Source organism: Oncorhynchus clarkii, chromosome 15, assembly GCF_045791955.1.
Source record: "Oncorhynchus clarkii lewisi isolate Uvic-CL-2024 chromosome 15, UVic_Ocla_1.0, whole genome shotgun sequence".
In the NCBI taxonomy this organism is placed as follows: Eukaryota; Metazoa; Chordata; class Actinopteri; order Salmoniformes; family Salmonidae; genus Oncorhynchus; species Oncorhynchus clarkii.
The window spans coordinates 756,928-783,332 of record NC_092161.1 but is presented as its reverse complement, the minus strand read 5'-3'; the positions used below and the strand labels follow the sequence as shown (position 1 = coordinate 783,332).

The 26,405-nt window shown below is 44.6% G+C and overlaps 1 protein-coding gene across 1 annotated transcript in view; it reads left to right on the top strand.

The window, feature by feature from the left end:
- LOC139366648 (vasoactive intestinal peptide receptor 1b) overlaps nucleotides 1–26,405 on the top strand; it is a 319,811-nt gene that overhangs the window by 104,645 nt on the left and 188,761 nt on the right. The gene's annotated exons all lie outside the window — the stretch shown is intronic.

The window sequence follows — 26,405 nt, the reverse complement described above, 5'->3', positions numbered from 1 at the left end:
CGTTCTGTCTTCTAGAGATGAACGTACTTTGGTGTGAAAAGTTCACATCAATCCCAGAACAACAGCAAAGGACCTTGTGAAGATGCTGGAGGAAACGGGTACAAAATTATCTTTAGCCACTGAGTCCTATATTGACATAACCGGAAAGGCCACTCAACAATGAAGAAGCCACTGCTCCAAAACCACCATAAAAAAGCCAGACTACAGTTTGCAACTGCACATGGGGACAAAGATCATACTTTTTGGTGAAATGTCCTCTGGTCTGATGAAACAAAAATAGAACTGTTTGGCCATAATGACCATCATTATGTTTGGAGGAAAAAGTGAGAGGTTTGCAACCCGAAGAACACCATCCCAACCGTGAAGCACAGGGGTGGCAGTATCATGTTGTGGGGATGATTTGCTGCAGGTGGACTGGTGCACTTCACAAAATAGATGGCATCATGAGGACAGAAAATTGTGGATATATTGAAGCAACATCTCAAGACATCGGTCAGGAAGTTAAAGCTTGGTTGCAAATGGGTCTTCCAAATGGACAATGACCCCAAGCATGCTTCCAAAGTTGTGGCAAAATAAAAATAGAAAATTTGTGGGCAGAACTGAAAAAGCGTGTGCGAGCAAGGAGGCCTACAAACCTGACTCAGTTACATCAGCTTTGTCAGGAGGAATGGGCCAAAATTCACCCAAATTATTGTGGGAAGCTTGTGGAAGGCTACCCGAAACGTTTGACCTAAGTTAAACAGGCAATGCTACCAAATACTAATTGAGTGTATGTAAACTTCTGACCCACTTGGAATGTGATGAAAGAAAATAAAGCTGAAATAAATAATTCTCTCTACTATTATTCTGACATTTCACATTCTTAAAATAAAGTGGTGATTCCAACTGACCTAAAACAGGGAATTTTTACTAGGATTAAATGTCAGGAATTGTGAAAAAATTAGTTTAAATGTATTTGACTAAGGTGTATGTAAACTTCCGACTTCAACTGTATATAGGGAAGGTAATCAGACAGGTGATGGAGTCCAGGTCAGTCTGAAGAGGCACTGGTGCGTGTAACGATGGTGACAGGTGTGCGTAATAATGAGCAGCCTGCTGACCTCAAGCACCGGAAAGGGAGTATACATGACATTTAGGTCATTATTGTGGAGTCACAACCATGTTGTTGATCCATCCTCAGTTTTCTTCCATCACAACCACTGAATTACGTAGCTGTTTTAATATCACCATGGTGACATCCCAGAGCAGTTTCCTCTCTATCCTGCTGCTCAGTTCAAAAACAACATTATCTTTCATGTGTCTAGGTAGTTGAATACATCATCCACAGCATCATTATTAAGTTGACCATGCTTAAAAATGAAATGTTTGCTTTGTTATTGTTACCCATCTACCAATCACTGCCCTTCTTTATGAGGCTTTCCAAAATGCTCTCTTGACTTTGTAGTTTAATAATCTGGGCTTGAAATTCAAAACATGACTAAGAGACCTTACAGATGTTGATTGTATGGGGGACAGAAGAAGGGGTAGTCATTCATTAATCATGTCAACCTCTTGTGGTATCCCAGGAGGTCTACCCCAGGGGGTGGTAATAAAGGGGAGGTATGTGAGGCGACGTTGGCTCCCTCTGCTTTGAGTACACGAGCCAGGCACCCCGACACAGATAGGTCCAAGTGGAGGTAACTAGGGGAAAGTGCCAACCAGCCGTGGAGGCCACATAAAGGGAGCACGATGGCACACCGCGAGAGAGAAGGGAGAGACCGACACAGAGCCAAAGCTGAGAAAGATGACCGAGCCAAACCTACGTGATTTTCTGTCTTAGTAAAATTGTGTTTGCTGACTAAAACCTCCCTTTCTCTGTTTTAATCTCTGCTCAACCCAACACCCCACGGTTTACTATTATCTCACACAGAGTGAACCCGTGTAACGTATTATGTAAATTGTTAAGCCAAATTTGACTCCTGAATTAATTTAGGATTGCCTAAACAAAAGGGGTGAATACATATGTAATGACTATATTTTAGTTATTTAATTTGTGTTCTTTAAAAAAAAATTGTAGCAATTTCTTTTCACTTTGGCTTTATGGAACATTTTGTTCCATAATGTGTATTCTTGTGTTTTTAAAAAAATCTAATTTTAGTGCTTGCGTTAGTTACATGATGTGGAATAGAGTTCCACATAGTCATGGCTCTATGTAGTAATGTGCACCTCCCATAGTCTGTTCTGGACTTGGGGACTCTCTCCTGGAGAGTTACCATCTTCTCGGTTTTCTCCAAGCCTAATCCAGTGCACCTGATTCTAATTTATAGCTGGTTGATAAACTACAGGAGGATACCTGTACAGGAGATCTGAACCTCCACCTAATTCCCCCCCCACACTTTTTCTCTCCTCTCTCCCTCTACTATAGTGATTGGACTGAGAGGGATGTAAACGCAGACAGTTTGCAGCTACCACATTTAACAATGTGTGATTTCATTCACTGTTACAACATAATTTAAAATAAAGTGAATCATCTTTGCTTCATCTTGTTTGTTTGTGCTACGGAGGTCCAGTAGGTTAATGTGAATGTTACTGATGACTGTATTACAATCTTGTTGGTAAGGTTGACTTGAGTGAAATATTATGTTTTTTTGTTTTGGTATTGTAATTCGTTTCTGTAACTGGTCTAATTACCTGCTGTTTACATTTCAATAGTTAATTACACAATTGTCAGAAAGTCAGGATAAATCAGGCTAAGATGTTGTAATATCCATCTAAGTGCAGATCAACATTGACTATTACACATATTATTTGGGGTGAGACTCAAAATAATATTCTAGATTTGGGCAAAGAGTAGTAATACTGGCAATCCAGGTAAGAATAGACAGAATACACAGAATAGACAGAGTAGACAGAATAGAGAGAATAGACAGAGTAGACAGAATAGAGAGAATAGACAGAATAGAGAGAATAGACAGAATAGACAGAGTAGACAGAATAGAGAGAATAGACAGAGTAGACAGAATAGACAGAATAGAGAGAATAGACAGAATATACAGAATAGAGAGAATAGACAGAGTAGACAGAATAGAGAGAATAGACAGAGTAGACAGAATAGACAGAATAGACAGAATAGACAGAATAGAGAGAATAGACAGAGTAGACAGAATAGACAGATTAGACAGAATAGAGAGAATAGCGAGAATAGACAGAGTAGACAGAATAGACAGAATAGAGAGAATAGAGATAATAGACAGAGTAGACAGAATAGACAGAATAGAGAGAATAGAGATTATAGACAGAATAGAGAGAATAGACAGAATAGACAGAATAGAGATAATAGACAGAATAGAGAGAATAGACATAGCTATAACGTTTTACTTCTGTTTGATGAAACTGTCTCAACATTTTACTTTTGTCTGTAATTTGAGCATTGGTTTGATGAGCTAAAAGCTGGCAGAGAATATATTGTTTTTAATTAAATTAACAACATATTTCTCAAATATTCAAATGGAAGGGAGTGTTCATAAATAATTGTTCTCTGTGATTCGAGTGTCACTGTTGACAACACTGTTGCCTTTTGGATAATGCAAATAAAATAAACCCATTTTAGCAAGAAAACCTGCGAACCGATCGAGGTGCCATCTGGTGATCATTTAGAGAATGGAGTTCTCAGCTGAGGTCCCAAATTCGTTCAGGAATATGGAGTATTGACAGAGGAAAGAGGGGAAAAACTCACTTTAACATGCATTGGCCAATCAAAATCCAGTATAGCCAACTCTGAATAATCAGTTCAGAGCAGTCACTTTTCTTATTTTTTTGTTGTTTTAAAATGTTACCCCCTTTTTTCTCCCCAATTTCATGGTATCCAATTGTTAGTAGCTACTATCTTGTCTCATCACTACAACTCCCGTACGGGCTCGGGAGAGACGAAGGTTGAAATCATGCGTCCTCCGATACACAACTCAACCAAGGCGCACTGCTTCTTAACACAGAGCGCATCCAACCCGGAAGCCAACCACACCAATGTGTCGGAGGAAACACTGTGCACCTGGCAACCTTGGTTATCGTGCACTGCGCCCGGCCCGCCACAGGAGTCGCTGGTGCTTGATGAGACAAGGATATCCCTACCGGCCAATCCCTCCCTAACCCGGATGACGCTAGGCCAATTGTGCGTCACCCCACGGACCTCCCGAGTGAAGGGCCAGATGAGTGAAGGGCCAGATGAGTGATGAGTGAAGGGCCAGGTGAGCGAAGGGCCAGATGAGTGATGAGTGAAGGGCCAGATGAGTGAAGGGCCAGATGAGTGATGAGTGAAGGGCCAGATGAGTGAAGGGCCAGATGAGTGGTGAGTGAAGGGCCAGATGAGTGAAGGGCCAGATGAGTGTTGAGTGAAGGGCCAGATGAGTGTTGAGTGATGAGCGAAGGGCCAGATGAGTGATGAATGAAGGGCCAGATGAGCGAAGGGCCAGATGAGTGATGAGTGAAGGGCCAGATGAGCAAAGGGCCAGATGAGTGAAGGGCCAGATGAGTGAAGGGCCAGATGAGTGAAGAGCCAGATGAGTGATGAGTGAAGGGCCAGATGAGTGAAGGGCCAGATGAGTGAAGAGCCAGATGAGTGAAGGGCCAGATGAGTGAAGGGCCAGATGAGCGAAGGGCCAGATGAGTGAAGGGCCAGATGAGTGTTTGAAATGATACAGCTCTTAAAAAGTTAAATGGATTTTGGTAAATTGACGTGTCTCCAAATATCCTCAGATGAAGTAAATCTGTTTCTCTCTGAGACAGCCCTCTGACCCGAGAATTTAAGTACTTAAATAATTATCCACTTTTCAATTAACATCATAGGACATTACCTCAAACTTTTTTGGCAAATAATCTAGATTAACATGAGTGTGTGTGTGAGCATGAATATGTGTGTATGAGTGTGACACATGCTCCTTAAAAACATCTCCTTATAAGACTGATGTATTCTGGGTGAAGCTACCATATTGATGCAATCAGTTCCTAAATGTCACTAAACATAGTTGGTATTGGCAGATCAAGCTGTGGTGACAATATATTGATTATTGTATGTTCCCGTTTAGGCAAGTGTTCGATAACGATGTGGATTTATTGAATGGTCCTCTTTTAAAACCAATTAGCGTCGACTATCGTCATGGAGGTGTTCTCTAACTGGAAAAACATTCATCCATGTGCCACAGCAATGTCTGTTTAGCCCTTTTGTTCTATCAGGAGAGAGGAACAGAGTCCCACTGCCACTCTATATCTATAAAACTGCGTTGTTGGCTCATGGCCTTTTCAACTGTTGTATCTAGCACATATGACAAATATTATTTGATTTGATATTTCATGCTGATCATCCATATTTCTGCCAGAGAGACATGACTTAGAGCCAGTCAGTGTCTGTGCTCTGCCAGCCTGTCAGAGGTCTTGGAAGGAAAGGAGAGACGATGAGACAAAGAGGTTCCATCTCACACAGACGGCAACTACAGGCTTGATGTGACAGGATCGATGCCAGGGAATAAAAGGTTTTATGGATTGGCTGGATTCCTGTTAGTTTACAGAAAACAGTAATCACTCCCCAGCAGTAATCACTCCCCAGCAGTAATCACTCCCCAGCAGTAATCACTCCCCAGCAGTAATCACTCCCCAGCAGTAATCACTCCCCAGCAGTGTTTGATTTACAATTATTCTATTCCATGTCTTAATGTACAACAGCTCTCTGCTCTAAAAAATATTCTGTCTAAACTTTATTAACTCTGTGCAAACAGAACCAGTGGACTGGACAGGGCTGATTGATTGCTGTTGCTCTATGTGTTTCCTTTTTCCTGACTTTCCCCATTAGAACAACACACTCCCTCTGAATCCATCTAATCTCCCCAGAACGTGGCTACTCCATCTAAACTCTGGGGGAGTTGGCTACTCCATCTAATCTCCCCAGAACGTGGCTACTCCATCTAAACTCTGGGGGAGTTGGCTACTCCATCTAAACCCTGGGGGAGTTGGCTACTCCATCTAAACTCTGGGGGAGTTGGCTACTCCATCTAAACTCTGGGGGAGTTGGCTACTCCATCTAAACTCTGGGGGAGTTGGCTACTCCATCTAAACTCTGGGGGAGTTGGCTACTCCATCTTAACTCTGGGGGAGTTGGCAACTCCATCTTAACTCTGGGGTAGTTGGCTACTCCATCTAAACTCTGGGGGAGATGGCTACTCCATCTAAACTCTGGGGGAGTTGGCTACTCCATCTAAACTCTGGGGGAGTTGGCTACACCATCTAAACTGGGGGAGTTGGCTACTCCATCTAATCTCCCCAGAACGTGGCTACTCCATCTAAACTCTGGGGGAGATGGCTACTCCATCTAATCTCCCCAGAACGTGGCTACTCAATCTAAACTCTGGGGGAGTTGGCTACTCCATCTAAACTCTGGGGGAGTTGGCTACTCCATCTAAACTGGGGGAGTTGGCTACTCCATCTAAACTCTGGGGGAGTTGGCTACTCCATCTAAACTCTGGGGGAGTTGGCTACTCCATCTAAACTGTCCAGGAGGTTGGTACTCTATGTAAACTGAACTCCATCTAAACTCTCGAGCAGTGAATTCATGCAAATGTTGTGTGTGAAACCTGACACTTCATGTCAGCTCCAGAGTGGTAGATGAAAGTAGGCTGAGGATGTCAGCTCCAGAGTGGTAGTGGAAAGCAGGCTGATGATGTCAGTTCCAGAGTGGTAGTGGAAAGCAGGCTGATGATGTCAGCTCCAGAGTGGTAGTGAAAAGCAGGCTGATGATGTCAGTTCCAGAGTGGTAGTGGAAAGCAGGCTGATGATGTCAGCTCCAGAGTGGTAGTGAAAAGCAGGCTGATGATGTCAGTTCCAGAGTGGTAGTGAAAAGCAGGCTGATGGTGTCAGCTCCAGAGTGGTAGTGAAAAGCAGGCTGATGATGTCAGTTCCAGAGTGGTAGTGGAAAGCAGGCTGATGATGTCAGCTCCAGAGTGGTAGTGGAAAGCAGGCTGATGATGTTAGCTCCAGAGTGGTAGATGAAAGCAGGCTGATGATGTCAGCTCCAGAGTGGTAGTGGAAAGCAGGCTGATGATGTCAGCTCCAGAGTGGTAGTGGAAAGCAGGCTGATGACGTCAGCTCCAGAGTGGTAGATGAAAGCAGGCTGATGATGTCAGCTCCAGAGTGGTAGTGGAAAGCAGGCTGATGATGTCAGCTCCAGAGTGGTAGTGGAAAGCAGGCTGATGATGTCAGCTCCAGAGTGGTAGTGGAAAGCAGGCTGATGATGTCAGCTCCAGAGTGGTAGATGAAAGCAGGCTGATGATGTCAGCTCCAGAGTGGTAGTGAAAAGCAGGCTGATGATGTCAGTTCCAGAGTGGTAGTGAAAAGCAGGCTGATGATGTCAGCTCCAGAGTGGTAGTGAAAAGCAGGCTGTGAATGTCAGTTCCAGAGTGGTAGTGGAAAGCAGGCTGATGATGTCAGCTCCAGAGTGGTAGTGGAAAGCAGGCTGATGATGTTAGCTCCAGAGTGGTAGATGAAAGCAGGCTGATGATGTCAGCTCCAGAGTGGTAGTGAAAAGCAGGCTGATGATGTCAGCTCCAGAGTGGTAGTGGAAAGCAGGCTGATGACGTCAGCTCCAGAGTGGTAGATGAAAGCAGGCTGATGATGTCAGCTCCAGAGTGGTAGTGGAAAGCAGGCTGATGATGTCAGCTCCAGAGTGGTAGATGAAACAGGCTGATGATGTCAGCTCCAGAGTGGTAGTGGAAAGCAGGCTGATGATGTCAGCTCCAGAGTGGTAGTGGAAAGCAGGCTGATGATGTCAGCTCCAGAGTGGTAGTGGAAAGCAGGCTGATGATGTCAGCTCCAGAGTGGTAGATGAAAGCAGGCTGATGATGTCAGCTCCAGAGTGGGAGTGGAAAGCAGGCTGATGATGTCAGCTCCAAAGTGGTAGTGGAAAGCAGGCTGATGATGTCAGCTTTCCAAGTGGTAGTGGAAAGCAAGCTCCAGTTTCAACTGTTCTGCCTCATTATTATTTGACCATGCTGGTCATTTATGAACATTTGAACATCTTGGCCATGTTCTGTTTTAATCTCCGCCCGGCACAGCCAGAAGAGGACTGGCCACCCCACATGTGCTCTCTCTAATTCTCTTTTTCTTTCTCTCTCTCGGAGGACCTGAGCCCTAGACCATGCCCCAGTACTACCTGACATGATGACTCCTTGCTGTCCCCAGTCCACCTGGCCGTGCTGCTGCTCCAGTTTCAACTGTTCTGCCTTATTATTATTCGACCATGCTGGTCATTTATGAACATTTGAACATCTTGACCATGTTCTGTTATAATCTCCACCCGGCACAGTCAGAAGAGGACTGGCCAACCCACATAGCCTGGTTCCTCTCTAGGTTTCTTCCTAGGTTTTGGCCTTTCTAGGGAGTTTTTCCTAGCCACCGTGCTTCTACACCTGCATTGCTTGCTGTTTGGGGTTTTAGGCTGGGTTTCTGTACAGCACTTTGAGATATCAGCTGATGTACGAAGGGCTATATAAATACATTTGATTTGATTTGATTGCAGTGGTGGGTGAACAGGGAGTACCAGAGTGGTAGATGAAAGCAGGCTGATGATGTCAGCTCCAGAGTGGTAGTGGAAAGCAGGCTGATGATGTCAGCTCCAGAGTGGTAGTGGAAAGCAGGCTGATGATGTCAGCTCCAGAGTGGTAGTGGAAAGAAGGCTGATGGGGTTTCTGGCATTATAAGACTCTGGACCCTGTGACACTCACAAAGTACTCTATCCAGCAAAATATCAGTTTGAACTGGTCCGGAACCGCTCAAACATCGAAGAGTTAAACAGACACTGCTGATCAACAATGCCTTCCATCCAGACTGACAGTCAGTTTAAAGAGACAGAGAGAGACACAGAGAGACAGAGAGAACACTGCCTACGATAGAACACTGCAGGGTAACCTCTACCTGTATCATGTGTTCTCTAGGTAACCTCTACCTGTATCCTGTGTTCTCTAGGTAACCTCTACCTGTCTCCTGTGTTCTCTAGGTAACCTCTACCTGTATCCTGTGTTCCCTACTTAACCTCTACCTGTATCCTGTGTTCTCTAGGTAACCTCTACCTGTATCCTGTGTTCTCTAGGTAACGTCTACCTGTATCCTGTGTTCTCTAGGTAACCTCTACCTGTATCCTGTGTTCTCTAGGTAACATCTACCCGTATCCTGTGTTCTCTAGGTAACGTCTACCTGTATCCTGTGTTCTCTAGGTAACCTCTACCTGTATCCTGTGTTCTCTAGGTAACCTCTACCTGTATCCTGTGTTCTCTAGGTAACCTCTACCTGTATCATGTGTTCTCTAGGTAACCTCTAACAGTATCATGTGTTCTCTAGGTAACCTCTACCTGTATCCTGTGTTCTCTAGGTAACCTCTACCTGTATCCTGTGTTCCCTACTTAACCTCTACCTGTATCCTGTGTTCTCTAGGTAACCTCTACCCGTATCCTGTGTTCTCTAGGTAACGTCTACCTGTATAGTGTTCTCTAGGTAACCTCTACCTGTATCCTGTGTTCTCTAGGTAACCTCTACCTGTATCATGTGTTCTCCCCTTAACCTCTACCTGTATCCTGTGTTTTCTAGCTAACCTCTACCTGTATCCTGTGTTCCCTACTTAACCTCTACCTGTATCCTGTGTTCTCAAGGTAACCTCTACCTGTATCCTGTGTTTTCTAGGTAACCTCTACCTGTATCCTGTGTTCTCTAGGTAACGTCTACCTGTATCCTGTGTTCTCTAGGTAACCTCTACCTGTATCCTGTGTTCTCTAGGTAACCTCTACCTGTATCCTGTGTTCTCTAGGTAACCTCTACCTGTATCCTGTGTTCTCAAGGTAACCTCTACCTGTATCCTGTGTTCTCTAGGTAACCTCTACCTGTATTATGTGTTCTCTAGGTAACCTCTACCTGTATCATGTGTTCTCTAGGTAACCTCTACCTGTATCCTGTGTTCTCTAGGCAACCTCTACCTGTATCCTGTGTTCCCTACTTAACCTCTACCTGTATCCTGTGTTCTCTAGGTAACCTCTACCTGTATCCTGTGTTCTCTAGGTAACCTCTACCTGTATCCTGTGTTCTCCCCTTAACCTCTACCTGTATCCTGTGTTCTCTAGGTAACCTCTATCCGTATCCTGTGTTCTCTAGGTAACCTCTACCTGTATAGTGTTTTATAGGTAACCTCTACCTGTATCCTGTGTTCCCTACTTAACCTCTACCTGTATCCTGTGTTCTCTAGGTAACCTCTACCTGTATCCTGTGTTCTCTAGGTAACCTCTACCTGTATCATGTGTTCTCTAGGTAACCTCTACCTGTATCCTGTGTTCTCTAGGTAACCTCTACCTGTATCCTGTGTTCTCTAGGTAACCTCTAACTGTATCCTGTGTTCTCTAGGTAACCTCTACCTGTATCCTGTGTTCTCAAGGTAACCTCTACCTGTATCCTGTGTTCTCTAGGTAACCTCTACCTGTATTATGTGTTCTCTAGGTAACCTCTACCTGTATCATGTGTTCTCTAGGTAACCTCTACCTGTATCCTGTGTTCTCTAGGTAACCTCTACCTGTATCCTGTGTTCTCCCCTTAACCTCTACCTGTATCCTGTGTTCTCTAGGTAACCTCTATCCGTATCCTGTGTTCTCTAGGTAACCTCTACCTGTATAGTGTTTTATAGGTAACCTCTACCTGTATCCTGTGTTCCCTACTTAACCTCTACCTGTATCCTGTGTTCTCTAGGTAACCTCTACCTGTATCCTGTGTTCTCCCCTTAACCTCTACCTGTATCCTGTGTTCTCTAGGTAACCTCTACCTGTATCCTGTGTTCTCTAGGTAACCTCTACCTGTATCCTGTGTTCTGTAGGTAACGTCTACCTGTATCCTGTGTTCTCCAGGTAACCTCTACCCGTATCCTGTGTTCTCTAGGTAACCTCTACCTGTATCCTGTGTTCCCTACTTAACCTCTACCTGTATCCTGTGTTCTCTAGGTAACCTCTACCTGTATCCTGTGTTCTCAAGGTAACCTCTACCTGTCTCCTGTGTTCTCTAGGTAACGTCTACCTGTATCCTGTGTTCTCTATGTAACCTCTACCTGTATCCTGTGTTCTCCCCTTAACCTCTACCTGTATCCTGTGTTCTCTAGGTAACCTCTACCTGTATCCTGTGTTCCCTACTTAACCTCTACCTGTATCCTGTGTTCTCTAGGTAACGTCTACCTGTATCCTGTGTTCCCTACTTAACCTCTACCTGTATCCTGTGTTCTCTAGGCAACCTCTACCTGTATCCTGTGTTCTCTAGGCAACCTCTACCTGTCTCCTGTGTTCTCTAGGTAACGTCTACCTTTATCCTGTGTTCTCTAGGCAACCTCTACCTGTATCCTGTGTTCTCTAGGTAACCTCTACCTGTATAGTGTTTTATAGGTAACCTCTACCTGTATCCTGTGTTCCCTACTTAACCTCTACCTGTATCCTGTGTTCTCTAGGTAACCTCTACCTGTATCCTGTGTTCCCTACTTAACCTCTACCTGTATCCTGTGTTTTCTAGGTAACCTCTACCTGTATCCTGTGTTCTCCCCTTAACCTCTACCTGTATCCTGTGTTCTCTAGGTAACCTCTACCTGTATCCTGTGTTCCCTACTTAACCTCTACCTGTATCCTGTGTTCTCTAGGTAACCTCTACCTGTATCCTGTGTTCCCTACTTAACCTCTACCTGTATCCTGTGTTTTCTAGGTAACCTCTACCTGTATCCTGTGTTCTCCCCTTAACCTCTACCTGTATCCTGTGTTCTCTAGGTAACCTCTACCTGTATCCTGTGTTCTCTAGGTAACCTCTACCCGTATCCTGTGTTCTCTAGGTAACCTCTACCTGTATCCTGTGTTCTCAAGGTAACCTCTACATGTCTCCTGTGTTCTCTAGGTAACGTCTACCTGTATCCTGTGTTATCTAGGTAACCTCTACCTGTATCCTGTGTTCTCTAGGTAACGTCTACCTGTATAGTGTTCTCTAGGTAACCTCTACCTGTATCCTGTGTTCTCTAGGTAACCTCTACCTGTATCATGTGTTCTCCCCTTAACCTCTACCTGTATCCTGTGTTTTCTAGCTAACCTCTACCTGTATCCTGTGTTCCCTACTTAACCTCTACCTGTATCCTGTGTTCTCTATGTAACCTCTACCTGTATCCTGTGTTCTCTAGGTAACCTCTACCTGTATCCTGTGTTCCCTACTTAACCTCTACCTGTATCCTGTGTTCTCTAGGTAACGTCTACCTGTATCCTGTGTTATCTAGGTAACCTCTACCTGTATCCTGTGTTCTCTAGGTAACGTCTACCTGTATCATGTGTTCTCTAGGTAACCTCTACCTGTATCCTGTGTTCTCTAGGCAACCTCTACCCGTATCCTGTGTTCTCTAGGTAACGTCTACCTGTATAGTGTTCTCTAGGTAACCTCTACCTGTATCCTGTGTTCTCTAGGTAACCTCTACCTGTATCATGTGTTCTCCCCTTAACCTCTACCTGTATCCTGTGTTTTCTAGCTAACCTCTACCTGTATCCTGTGTTCCCTACTTAACCTCTACCTGTATCCTGTGTTCTCTAGGTAACCTCTACCTGTATCCTGTGTTCTCTATGTAACCTCTACCTGTATCCTGTGTTCCCTACTTAACCTCTACCTCTATCCTGTGTTCTCTAGGTAACCTCTACCTGTATCCTGTGTTCTCTAGGTAACCTCTACCTGTATCATGTGTTCTCTAGGTAACATCTACCTGTATCCTGTGTTCTCAAGGTAACCTCTACCTGTATCCTGTGTTCTCTAGGTAACCTCTACCTGTATCCTGTGTTCTCTAGGTAACCTCTACCTGTATAGTGTTCTCTAGGTAACCTCTACCTGTATCCTGTGTTCTCTAGGTAACCTCTACCTGTATAGTGTTCTCTAGGTAACCTCTACCTGTCTCCTGTGTTCTCTAGGTAACCTCTACCTGTATCCTGTGTTCTCTAGGTAACATCTACCTGTATCCTGTGTTCTCCCCTTAACCTCTACCTGTATCCTGTGTTCTCCCCTTAACCTCTACCTGTATCCTGTGTTCTCTAGGTAACCTCTACCTGTATCCTGTGTTCTGTAGGTAACGTCTACCTGTATACTGTGTTCTCCAGGTAACCTCTACCTGTATCCTGTGTTCTCAAGGTAACCTCTACCTGTATTATGTGTTCTCTAGGTAACCTCTACCTGTATCCTGTGTTCTCTAGGTAACCTCTACCCGTATCCTGTGTTCTCTAGGTAACCTCTACCTGTATCCTGTGTTCCCTACTTAACCTCTACCTGTATCCTGTGTTCACTAGGTAACATCTACCTGTATCCTGTGTTCCCTACTTAACCTCTACCTGTATCCTGTGTTCTCCAGGTAACCTCTACCTGTATCCTGTGTTCTCAAGGTAACCTCTACCTGTATTATGTGTTCTCTAGGTAACCTCTACCTGTATCCTGTGTTCTCTAGGTAACCTCTACCCGTATCCTGTGTTCTCTAGGTAACCTCTACCTGTATCCTGTGTTCCCTACTTAACCTCTACCTGTATCCTGTGTTCACTAGGTAACGTCTACCTGTATCCTGTGTTCTCCCCTTACCCCCTACCTGTATCCTGTGTTATCTAGGTAACCTCTAACAGTATCCTGTGTTCTCTAGGTAACCTCTACCTGTATCCTGTGTTCTCAAGGTAACCTCTACCTGTATCATGTGTTCTCAAGGTAACCTCTACCTGTCTCCTGTGTTCTCAAGGTAACCTCTACCTGTCTCCTGTGTTCTCTAGGTAACGTCTACCTGTATCCTGTGTTATCTAGGTAACCTCTACCTGTATCCTGTGTTCTCTAGGTAACGTCTACCTGTATCACGTGTTCTCTAGGTAACCTCTACCTGTATCCTGTGTTCCCTACTTAACCTCTACCTGTATCCTGTGTTCTCTAGGTAACCTCTACCTGTATCCTGTGTTCTCAAGGTAACCTCTACCTGTATCCTGTGTTCTCTAGGTAACCTCTACCTGTATTATGTGTTCTCTAGGTAACCTCTACCTGTATCATGTGTTCTCTAGGTAACCTCTACCTGTATCCTGTGTTCTCTAGGCAACCTCTACCTGTATCCTGTGCTCCCTACTTAACCTCTACCTGTATCCTGTGTTCTCTAGGTAACCTCTACCTGTATCCTGTGTTCTCTAGGTAACCTCTACCTGTATCCTGTGTTCTCCCCTTAACCTCTACCTGTATCCTGTGTTCTCTAGGTAACCTCTATCCGTATCCTGTGTTCTCTAGGTAACCTCTACCTGTATAGTGTTCTATAGGTAACCTCTACCTGTATCCTGTGTTCCGTACTTAACCTCTACCTGTATCCTGTGTTCTCTAGGTAACCTCTACCTGTATCCTGTGTTCTCTAGGTAACCTCTACCTGTATCCTGTGTTCTCAAGGTAACCTCTACCTGTATCCTGTGTTCTCTAGGTAACCTCTACCTGTATCATGTGTTCTCTAGGTAACCTCTACCTGTATCCTGTGTTCTCTAGGTAACCTCTACCTGTATCCTGTGTTCTCTAGGTAACCTCTAACTGTATCCTGTGTTCTCTAGGTAACCTCTACCTGTATCCTGTGTTCTCAAGGTAACCTCTACCTGTATCCTGTGTTCTCTAGGTAACCTCTACCTGTATTATGTGTTCTCTAGGTAACCTCTACCTGTATCATGTGTTCTCTAGGTAACCTCTACCTATATCCTGTGTTCTCTAGGTAACCTCTACCTGTATCCTGTGTTCTCCCCTTAACCTCTACCTGTATCCTGTGTTCTCTAGGTAACCTCTACCTGTATCCTGTGTTCTCCCTTTAACCTCTACCTGTCTCCTGTGTTCTCTAGGTAACCTCTACCTGTCTCCTGTGTTCTCTAGGTAACGTCTACCTGTATCCTGTGTTATCTAGGTAACCTCTACCTGTATCCTGTGTTCTCTAGGTAACGTCTACCTGTATAGTGTTCTCTAGGTAACCTCTACCTGTCTCCTGTGTTCTCTAGGTAACCTCTACCTGTATCCTGTGTTCTCTAGGTAACATCTACCTGTATCCTGTGTTCTCCCCTTAACCTCTACCTGTATCCTGTGTTCTCTAGGTAACCTCTACCTGTATCCTGTGTTCTGTAGGTAACGTCTACCTGTATCCTGTGTTCTCCAGGTAACCTCTACCTGTATCCTGTGTTCTCTAGGTAACCTCTACCTGTATCCTGTGTTCTCTAGGTAACCTCTACCTGTATCCTGTGTTCTCTAGGTAACCTCTACCTGTATCATGTGTTCTCTAGGTAACCTCTAACAGTATCATGTGTTCTCTAGGTAACCTCTACCTGTATCCTGTGTTCTCTAGGTAACCTCTACCTGTATCCTGTGTTCCCTACTTAACCTCTACCTGTATCCTGTGTTCTCTAGGTAACCTCTACCCGTATCCTGTGTTCTCTAGGTAACGTCTACCTGTATAGTGTTCTCTAGGTAACCTCTACCTGTATCCTGTGTTCTCTAGGTAACCTCTACCTGTATCATGTGTTCTCCCCTTAACCTCTACCTGTATCCTGTGTTTTCTAGCTAACCTCTACCTGTATCCTGTGTTCCCTACTTAACCTCTACCTGTATCCTGTGTTCTCAAGGTAACCTCTACCTGTATCCTGTGTTTTCTAGGTAACCTCTACCTGTATCCTGTGTTCTCTAGGTAACGTCTACCTGTATCCTGTGTTCTCTAGGTAACCTCTACCTGTATCCTGTGTTCTCTAGGTAACCTCTACCTGTATCCTGTGTTCTCTAGGTAACCTCTACCTGTATCCTGTGTTCTCAAGGTAAACCTCTACCTGTATCCTGTGTTCTCTAGGTAACCTCTACCTGTATCCTGTGTTCCCTACTTAACCTCTACCTGTATCCTGTGTTCTCTAGGTGACCTCTACCTGTATCCTGTGTTCTCCCCTTAACCTCTACCTGTATCCTGTGTTCTCTAGGTAACCTCTATCCGTATCCTGTGTTCTCTAGGTAACCTCTACCTGTATAGTGTTTTATAGGTAACCTCTACCTGTATCCTGTGTTCCCTACTTAACCTCTACCTGTATCCTGTGTTCTCTAGGTAACCTCTACCTGTATCCTGTGTTCTCTAGGTAACCTCTACCTGTATCATGTGTTCTCTAGGTAACCTCTACCTGTATCCTGTGTTCTCTAGGTAACCTCTACCTGTATCCTGTGTTCTCTAGGTAACCTCTAACTGTATCCTGTGTTCTCTAGGTAACCTCTACCTGTATCCTGTGTTCTCAAGGTAACCTCTACCTGTATCCTGTGTTCTCTAGGTAACCTCTACCTGTATTATGTGTTCTCTAGGTAACCTCTACCTGTATCATGTGTTCTCTAGGTAACCTCTACCTGTATCCTGTGTTCTCTAGGTAACCTCTACCTGTATCCTGTGTTCTCCCCTTAACCTCTACCTGTATCCTGTGTTCTCTAGGTAACCTCTATCCGTATCCTGTGTTCTCTAGGTAACCTCTACCTGTATAGTGTTTTATAGGTAACCTCTACCTGTATCCTGTGTTCCCTACTTAACCTCTACCTGTATCCTGTGTTCTCTAGGTAACCTCTACCTGTATCCTGTGTTCTCCCCTTAACCTCTACCTGTATCCTGTGTTCTCTAGGTAACCTCTACCTGTATCCTGTGTTCTCTAGGTAACCTCTACCTGTATCCTGTGTTCTGTAGGTAACGTCTACCTGTATCCTGTGTTCTCCAGGTAACCTCTACCCGTATCCTGTGTTCTCTAGGTAACCTCTACCTGTATCCTGTGTTCCCTACTTAACCTCTACCTGTATCCTGTGTTCTCTAGGTAACCTCTACCTGTATCCTGTGTTCTCAAGGTAACCTCTACCTGTCTCCTGTGTTCTCTAGGTAACGTCTACCTGTATCCTGTGTTCTCTATGTAACCTCTACCTGTATCCTGTGTTCTCCCCTTAACCTCTACCTGTATCCTGTGTTCTCTAGGTAACCTCTACCTGTATCCTGTGTTCCCTACTTAACCTCTACCTGTATCCTGTGTTCTCTAGGTAACGTCTACCTGTATCCTGTGTTCCCTACTTAACCTCTACCTGTATCCTGTGTTCTCTAGGCAACCTCTACCTGTATCCTGTGTTCTCTAGGCAACCTCTACCTGTCTCCTGTGTTCTCTAGGTAACGTCTACCTTTATCCTGTGTTCTCTAGGCAACCTCTACCTGTATCCTGTGTTCTCTAGGTAACCTCTACCTGTATAGTGTTTTATAGGTAACCTCTACCTGTATCCTGTGTTCCCTACTTAACCTCTACCTGTATCCTGTGTTCTCTAGGTAACCTCTACCTGTATCCTGTGTTCCCTACTTAACCTCTACCTGTATCCTGTGTTTTCTAGGTAACCTCTACCTGTATCCTGTGTTCTCCCCTTAACCTCTACCTGTATCCTGTGTTCTCTAGGTAACCTCTACCTGTATCCTGTGTTCCCTACTTAACCTCTACCTGTATCCTGTGTTCTCTAGGTAACCTCTACCTGTATCCTGTGTTCCCTACTTAACCTCTACCTGTATCCTGTGTTTTCTAGGTAACCTCTACCTGTATCCTGTGTTCTCCCCTTAACCTCTACCTGTATCCTGTGTTCTCTAGGTAACCTCTACCTGTATCCTGTGTTCTCTAGGTAACCTCTACCCGTATCCTGTGTTCTCTAGGTAACCTCTACCTGTATCCTGTGTTCTCAAGGTAACCTCTACATGTCTCCTGTGTTCTCTAGGTAACGTCTACCTGTATCCTGTGTTATCTAGGTAACCTCTACCTGTATCCTGTGTTCTCTAGGTAACGTCTACCTGTATAGTGTTCTCTAGGTAACCTCTACCTGTATCCTGTGTTCTCTAGGTAACCTCTACCTGTATCATGTGTTCTCCCCTTAACCTCTACCTGTATCCTGTGTTTTCTAGCTAACCTCTACCTGTATCCTGTGTTCCCTACTTAACCTCTACCTGTATCCTGTGTTCTCTATGTAACCTCTACCTGTATCCTGTGTTCTCTAGGTAACCTCTACCTGTATCCTGTGTTCCCTACTTAACCTCTACCTGTATCCTGTGTTCTCTAGGTAACGTCTACCTGTATCCTGTGTTATCTAGGTAACCTCTACCTGTATCCTGTGTTCTCTAGGTAACGTCTACCTGTATCATGTGTTCTCTAGGTAACCTCTACCTGTATCCTGTGTTCTCTAGGCAACCTCTACCCGTATCCTGTGTTCTCTAGGTAACGTCTACCTGTATAGTGTTCTCTAGGTAACCTCTACCTGTATCCTGTGTTCTCTAGGTAACCTCTACCTGTATCATGTGTTCTCCCCTTAACCTCTACCTGTATCCTGTGTTTTCTAGCTAACCTCTACCTGTATCCTGTGTTCCCTACTTAACCTCTACCTGTATCCTGTGTTCTCTAGGTAACCTCTACCTGTATCCTGTGTTCTCTATGTAACCTCTACCTGTATCCTGTGTTCCCTACTTAACCTCTACCTCTATCCTGTGTTCTCTAGGTAACCTCTACCTGTATCCTGTGTTCTCTAGGTAACCTCTACCTGTATCATGTGTTCTCTAGGTAACATCTACCTGTATCCTGTGTTCTCAAGGTAACCTCTACCTGTATCCTGTGTTCTCTAGGTAACCTCTACCTGTATCCTGTGTTCTCTAGGTAACCTCTACCTGTATAGTGTTCTCTAGGTAACCTCTACCTGTATCCTGTGTTCTCTAGGTAACCTCTACCTGTATAGTGTTCTCTAGGTAACCTCTACCTGTCTCCTGTGTTCTCTAGGTAACCTCTACCTGTATCCTGTGTTCTCTAGGTAACATCTACCTGTATCCTGTGTTCTCCCCTTAACCTCTACCTGTATCCTGTGTTCTCCCCTTAACCTCTACCTGTATCCTGTGTTCTCTAGGTAACCTCTACCTGTATCCTGTGTTCTGTAGGTAACGTCTACCTGTATACTGTGTTCTCCAGGTAACCTCTACCTGTATCCTGTGTTCTCAAGGTAACCTCTACCTGTATTATGTGTTCTCTAGGTAACCTCTACCTGTATCCTGTGTTCTCTAGGTAACCTCTACCCGTATCCTGTGTTCTCTAGGTAACCTCTACCTGTATCCTGTGTTCCCTACTTAACCTCTACCTGTATCCTGTGTTCACTAGGTAACATCTACCTGTATCCTGTGTTCCCTACTTAACCTCTACCTGTATCCTGTGTTCTCCAGGTAACCTCTACCTGTATCCTGTGTTCTCAAGGTAACCTCTACCTGTATTATGTGTTCTCTAGGTAACCTCTACCTGTATCCTGTGTTCTCTAGGTAACCTCTACCCGTATCCTGTGTTCTCTAGGTAACCTCTACCTGTATCCTGTGTTCCCTACTTAACCTCTACCTGTATCCTGTGTTCACTAGGTAACGTCTACCTGTATCCTGTGTTCTCCCCTTACCCCCTACCTGTATCCTGTGTTATCTAGGTAACCTCTAACAGTATCCTGTGTTCTCTAGGTAACCTCTACCTGTATCCTGTGTTCTCAAGGTAACCTCTACCTGTATCATGTGTTCTCAAGGTAACCTCTACCTGTCTCCTGTGTTCTCAAGGTAACCTCTACCTGTCTCCTGTGTTCTCTAGGTAACGTCTACCTGTATCCTGTGTTATCTAGGTAACCTCTACCTGTATCCTGTGTTCTCTAGGTAACGTCTACCTGTATCACGTGTTCTCTAGGTAACCTCTACCTGTATCCTGTGTTCCCTACTTAACCTCTACCTGTATCCTGTGTTCTCTAGGTAACCTCTACCTGTATCCTGTGTTCTCAAGGTAACCTCTACCTGTATCCTGTGTTCTCTAGGTAACCTCTACCTGTATTATGTGTTCTCTAGGTAACCTCTACCTGTATCATGTGTTCTCTAGGTAACCTCTACCTGTATCCTGTGTTCTCTAGGCAACCTCTACCTGTATCCTGTGCTCCCTACTTAACCTCTACCTGTATCCTGTGTTCTCTAGGTAACCTCTACCTGTATCCTGTGTTCTCTAGGTAACCTCTACCTGTATCCTGTGTTCTCCCCTTAACCTCTACCTGTATCCTGTGTTCTCTAGGTAACCTCTATCCGTATCCTGTGTTCTCTAGGTAACCTCTACCTGTATAGTGTTCTATAGGTAACCTCTACCTGTATCCTGTGTTCCGTACTTAACCTCTACCTGTATCCTGTGTTCTCTAGGTAACCTCTACCTGTATCCTGTGTTCTCTAGGTAACCTCTACCTGTATCCTGTGTTCTCAAGGTAACCTCTACCTGTATCCTGTGTTCTCTAGGTAACCTCTACCTGTATCATGTGTTCTCTAGGTAACCTCTACCTGTATCCTGTGTTCTCTAGGTAACCTCTACCTGTATCCTGTGTTCTCTAGGTAACCTCTAACTGTATCCTGTGTTCTCTAGGTAACCTCTACCTGTATCCTGTGTTCTCAAGGTAACCTCTACCTGTATCCTGTGTTCTCTAGGTAACCTCTACCTGTATTATGTGTTCTCTAGGTAACCTCTACCTGTATCATGTGTTCTCTAGGTAACCTCTACCTATATCCTGTGTTCTCTAGGTAACCTCTACCTGTATCCTGTGTTCTCCCCTTAACCTCTACCTGTATCCTGTGTTCTCTAGGTAACCTCTACCTGTATCCTGTGTTCTCCCTTTAACCTCTACCTGTCTCCTGTGTTCTCTAGGTAACCTCTACCTGTCTCCTGTGTTCTCTAGGTAACGTCTACCTGTATCCTGTGTTATCTAGGTAACCTCTACCTGTATCCTGTGTTCTCTAGGTAACGTCTACCTGTATAGTGTTCTCTAGGTAACCTCTACCTGTCTCCTGTGTTCTCTAGGTAACCTCTACCTGTATCCTGTGTTCTCTAGGTAACATCTACCTGTATCCTGTGTTCTCCCCTTAACCTCTACCTGTATCCTGTGTTCTCTAGGTAACCTCTACCTGTATCCTGTGTTCTGTAGGTAACGTCTACCTGTATCCTGTGTTCTCCAGGTAACCTCTACCCGTATCCTGTGTTCTCTAGGTAACCTCTACCTGTATCCTGTGTTCCCTACTTAACCTCTACCTGTATCCTGTGTTCTCTAGGTAACCTCTACCTGTATCCTGTGTTCTCAAGGTAACCTCTACCTGTCTCCTGTGTTCTCTAGGTAACGTCTACCTGTATCCTGTGTTCTCTATGTAACCTCTACCTGTATCCTGTGTTCTCCCCTTAACCTCTACCTGTATCCTGTGTTCTCTAGGTAACCTCTACCTGTATCCTGTGTTCCCTACTTAACCTCTACCTGTATCCTGTGTTCTCAAGGTAACGTCTACCTGTATCCTGTGTTCCCTACTTAACCTCTACCTGTATCCTGTGTTCTCTAGGCAACCTCTACCTGTATCCTGTGTTCTCTAGGCAACCTCTACCTGTCTCCTGTGTTCTCTAGGTAACGTCTACCTGTATCCTGTGTTCTCTAGGCAACCTCTACCTGTATCCTGTGTTCTCTAGGTAACATCTACCTGTATCCTGTGTTCTCCCCTTAACCTCTACCTGTATCCTGTGTTCTCTAGGTAACCTCTACCTGTATCCTGTGTTCTCTAGGTAACCTCTACCTGTATCATGTGTTCTCTAGGTAACATCTACCTGTATCCTGTGTTCTCTAGGCAACCTCTACCTGTATCCTGTGTTCTCTAGGTAACCTCTACCTGTATAGTGTTTTATAGGTAACCTCTACCTGTATCCTGTGTTCCCTACTTAACCTCTACCTGTATCCTGTGTTCTCTAGGTAACCTCTACCTGTATCCTGTGTTCCCTACTTAACCTCTACCTGTATCCTGTGTTTTCTAGGTAACCTCTACCTGTATCCTGTGTTCTCCCCTTAACCTCTACCTGTATCCTGTGTTCTCTAGGTAACCTCTACCTGTATCCTGTGTTCCCTACTTAACCTCTACCTGTATCCTGTGTTCTCTAGGTAACCTCTACCTGTATCCTGTGTTCCCTACTTAACCTCTACCTGTATCCTGTGTTTTCTAGGTAACCTCTACCTGTATCCTGTGTTCTCCCCTTAACCTCTACCTGTATCCTGTGTTCTCTAGGTAACCTCTACCTGTATCCTGTGTTCTCTAGGTAACCTCTACCCGTATCCTGTGTTCTCTAGGTAACCTCTACCTGTATCCTGTGTTCTCAAGGTAACCTCTACCTGTCTCCTGTGTTCTCTAGGTAACGTCTACCTGTATCCTGTGTTATCTAGGTAACCTCTACCTGTATCCTGTGTTCTCTAGGTAACGTCTACCTGTATAGTGTTCTCTAGGTAACCTCTACCTGTATCCTGTGTTCTCTAGGTAACCTCTACCTGTATCATGTGTTCTCCCCTTAACCTCTACCTGTATCCTGTGTTTTCTAGCTAACCTCTACCTGTATCCTGTGTTCCCTACTTAACCTCTACCTGTATCCTGTGTTCTCTATGTAACCTCTACCTGTATCCTGTGTTCTCTAGGTAACCTCTACCTGTATCCTGTGTTCCCTACTTAACCTCTACCTGTATCCTGTGTTCTCTAGGTAACGTCTACCTGTATCCTGTGTTATCTAGGTAACCTCTACCTGTATCCTGTGTTCTCTAGGTAACGTCTACCTGTATCATGTGTTCTCTAGGTAACCTCTACCTGTATCCTGTGTTCTCTAGGCAACCTCTACCCGTATCCTGTGTTCTCTAGGTAACGTCTACCTGTATAGTGTTCTCTAGGTAACCTCTACCTGTATCCTGTGTTCTCTAGGTAACCTCTACCTGTATCATGTGTTCTCCCCTTAACCTCTACCTGTATCATGTGTTCTCCCCTTAACCTCTACCTGTATCCTGTGTTCTCTAGGTAACCTCTACCTGTATCCTGTGTTCTCTAGGTAACCTCTACCTGTATAGTGTTCTCTAGGTAACCTCTACCTGTATCCTGTGTTCTCTAGGTAACCTCTACCTGTATAGTGTTCTCTAGGTAACCTCTACCTGTCTCCTGTGTTCTCTAGGTAACCTCTACCTGTATCCTGTGTTCTCTAGGTAACATCTACCTGTATCCTGTGTTCTCCCCTTAACCTCTACCTGTATCCTGTGTTCTCCCCTTAACCTCTACCTGTATCCTGTGTTCTCTAGGTAACCTCTACCTGTATCCTGTGTTCTGTAGGTAACGTCTACCTGTATCCTGTGTTCTCCAGGTAACCTCTACCTGTATCCTGTGTTCTCAAGGTAACCTCTACCTGTATTATGTATTCTCTAGGTAACCTCTACCTGTATCCTGTGTTCTCTAGGTAACCTCTCCCCGTATCCTGTGTTCTCTAGGTAACCTCTACCTGTATCCTGTGTTCCCTACTTAACCTCTACCTGTATCCTGTGTTCACTAGGTAACATCTACCTGTATCCTGTGTTCCCTACTTAACCTCTACCTGTATCCTGTGTTCTCCAGGTAACCTCTACCTGTATCCTGTGTTCTCAAGGTAACCTCTACCTGTAATATGTGTTCTCTAGGTAACCTCTACCTGTATCCTGTGTTCTCTAGGTAACCTCTACCCGTATCCTGTGTTCTCTAGGTAACCTCTACCTGTATCCTGTGTTCCCTACTTAACCTCTACCTGTATCCTGTGTTCACTAGGTAACGTCTACCTGTATCCTGTGTTCTCCCCTTACCCCCTACCTGTATCCTGTGTTCTCTAGGTAACCTCTACCTGTATAGTGTTCTCTAGGTAACCTCTACCTGTATCCTGTGTTCTCTAGGTAACCTCTACCTGTATAGTGTTCTCTAGGTAACCTCTACCTGTCTCCTGTGTTCTCTAGGTAACCTCTACCTGTATCCTGTGTTCTCTAGGTAACATCTACCTGTATCCTGTGTTCTCCCCTTAACCTCTACCTGTATCCTGTGTTATCCCCTTAACCTCTACCTGTATCCTGTGTTCTCTAGGTAACCTCTACCTGTATCCTGTGTTCTGTAGGTAACGTCTACCTGTATCCTGTGTTCTCCAGGTAACCTCTACCTGTATCCTGTGTTCTCAAGGTAACCTCTACCTGTATTATGTGTTCTCTAGGTAACCTCTACCTGTATCCTGTGTTCTCTAGGTAACCTCTCCCCGTATCCTGTGTTCTCTAGGTAACCTCTACCTGTATCCTGTGTTCCCTACTTAACCTCTACCTGTATCCTGTGTTCACTAGGTAACATCTACCTGTATCCTGTGTTCCCTACTTAACCTCTACCTGTATCCTGTGTTCTCCAGGTAACCTCTACCTGTATCCTGTGTCTCAAGGTAACCTCTACCTGTAATATGTGTTCTCTAGGTAACCTCTACCTGTATCCTGTGTTCTCTAGGTAACCTCTACCCGTATCCTGTGTTCTCTAGGTAACCTCTACCTGTATCCTGTGTTCCCTACTTAACCTCTACCTGTATCCTGTGTTCACTAGGTAACGTCTACCTGTATCCTGTGTTCTCCCCTTACCCCCTACCTGTATCCTGTGTTCTCTAGGTAACCTCTAACAGTATCCTGTGTTCTCTAGGTAACCTCTACCTGTATCCTGTGTTCTCAAGGTAACCTCTACCTGTATCATGTGTTCTCTAGGTAACCTCTACCTGTATCCTGTGTTCTCAAGGTAACCTCTACCTGTCTCCTGTGTTCTCAAGGTAACCTCTACCTGTCTCCTGTGTTCTCTAGGTAACGTCTACCTGTATCCTGTGTTATCTAGGTAACCTCTACCTGTATCCTGTGTTCTCTAGGTAACGTCTACCTGTATCACGTGTTCTCTAGGTAACCTCTACCTGTATCCTGTGTTCTCTAGGTAACCTCTACCTGTATCCTGTGTTCACTAGGTAACATCTACCTGTATCCTGTGTTCTCTAGGTAACATGTACCTGTATCCTGTGTTCTCCCCTTACCCCCTACCTGTATCCTGTGTTCTCTAGGTAACCTCTACCTGTATCCTGTCTTCTCTAGGTAACCTCTACCTGTATCCTGTGTTCTCTAGGTAACCTCTACCTGTATCCTGTGTTCTCTAGGTTACCTGTATCCTGTGTTCTCTAGGTAACCTCTACCTGTATCCTGTGTTCTCTAGGTAACCTCTAACAGTATCCTGTGTTCTCAAGGTAACCTCTACCTGTATCCTGTGTTCCCTACTTAACCTCTACCTGTATCCTGTGTTCTCCCCTTAACCTCTACCTGTATCCTGTGTTCTGTAGGTAACCTCTACCTGTATCCTGTGTTCTGTAGGTAACATCTACCTGTATCCTGTGTTCTCTAGGTAACATCTACCTGTACCCTGTGTTCTCTAGGTAACCTCTACCTGTATCCTGTGTTCTCAAGGTAACCTCTACCTGTATCCTGTGTTCTCTAGGTAACCTCTACCTGTATCCTGTGTTCTCTAGGTAACCTCTACCTGTATCCTGTGTTCTCTAGGTAACGTCTACCTGTATCATGTGTTCTCTAGGTAACCTCTACCTGTATCCTGTGTTCTCTAGGTAACATCTACCTGTATCCTGTGTTCTCCCCTTAACCTCTACCAGTCTCCTGTGTTCTCTAGGTAACCTCTACCTGTATCCTGTGTTATCTAGGTAACCTCTACCTGTATCCTGTGTTCTCTAGGTAACGTCTACCTGTATCATGTGTTCTCTAGGTAACCTCTACCTGTATCCTGTGTTCTCTAGGCAACCTCTACCCGTATCCTGTGTTCTCTAGGTAACGTCTACCTGTATAGTGTTCTCTAGGTAACCTCTACCTGTATCCTGTGTTCTCTAGGTAACCTCTACCTGTATCATGTGTTCTCCCCTTAACCTCTACCTGTATCCTGTGTTCTCTAGGTAACCTCTACCCGTATCCTGTGTTCTCTAGGTAACCTCTACCTGTATCCTGTGTTCCCTACTTAACCTCTACCTGTATCCTGTGTTCTCTATGTAACCTCTACCTGTATCCTGTGTTCCCTACTTAACCTCTACCTGTATCCTGTGTTCTCTAGGTAACCTCTACCTGTATCCTGTGTTCTCTAGGTAACCTCTACCTGTATCATGTGTTCTCTAGGTAACATCTACCTGTATCCTGTGTTCTCTAGGTAACCTCTACCTGTATTATGTGTTCTCTAGGTAACCTCTACCTGTATAGTGTGTTCTCTAGGTAACCTCTACCTGTATCATGTGTTCTCTAGGTAACATCTACCTGTATCCTGTGTTCTCTAGGTAACCTCTACCTGTATTATGTGTTCTCTAGGTAACCTCTACCTGTATCATGTGTTCTCTAGGTGACCTCTACCTGTATCCTGTGTTCTCTAGGTAATCTCTACCTGTATCCTGTGTTCTCCCCTTAACCTCTACCTGTATCCTGTGTTCTCT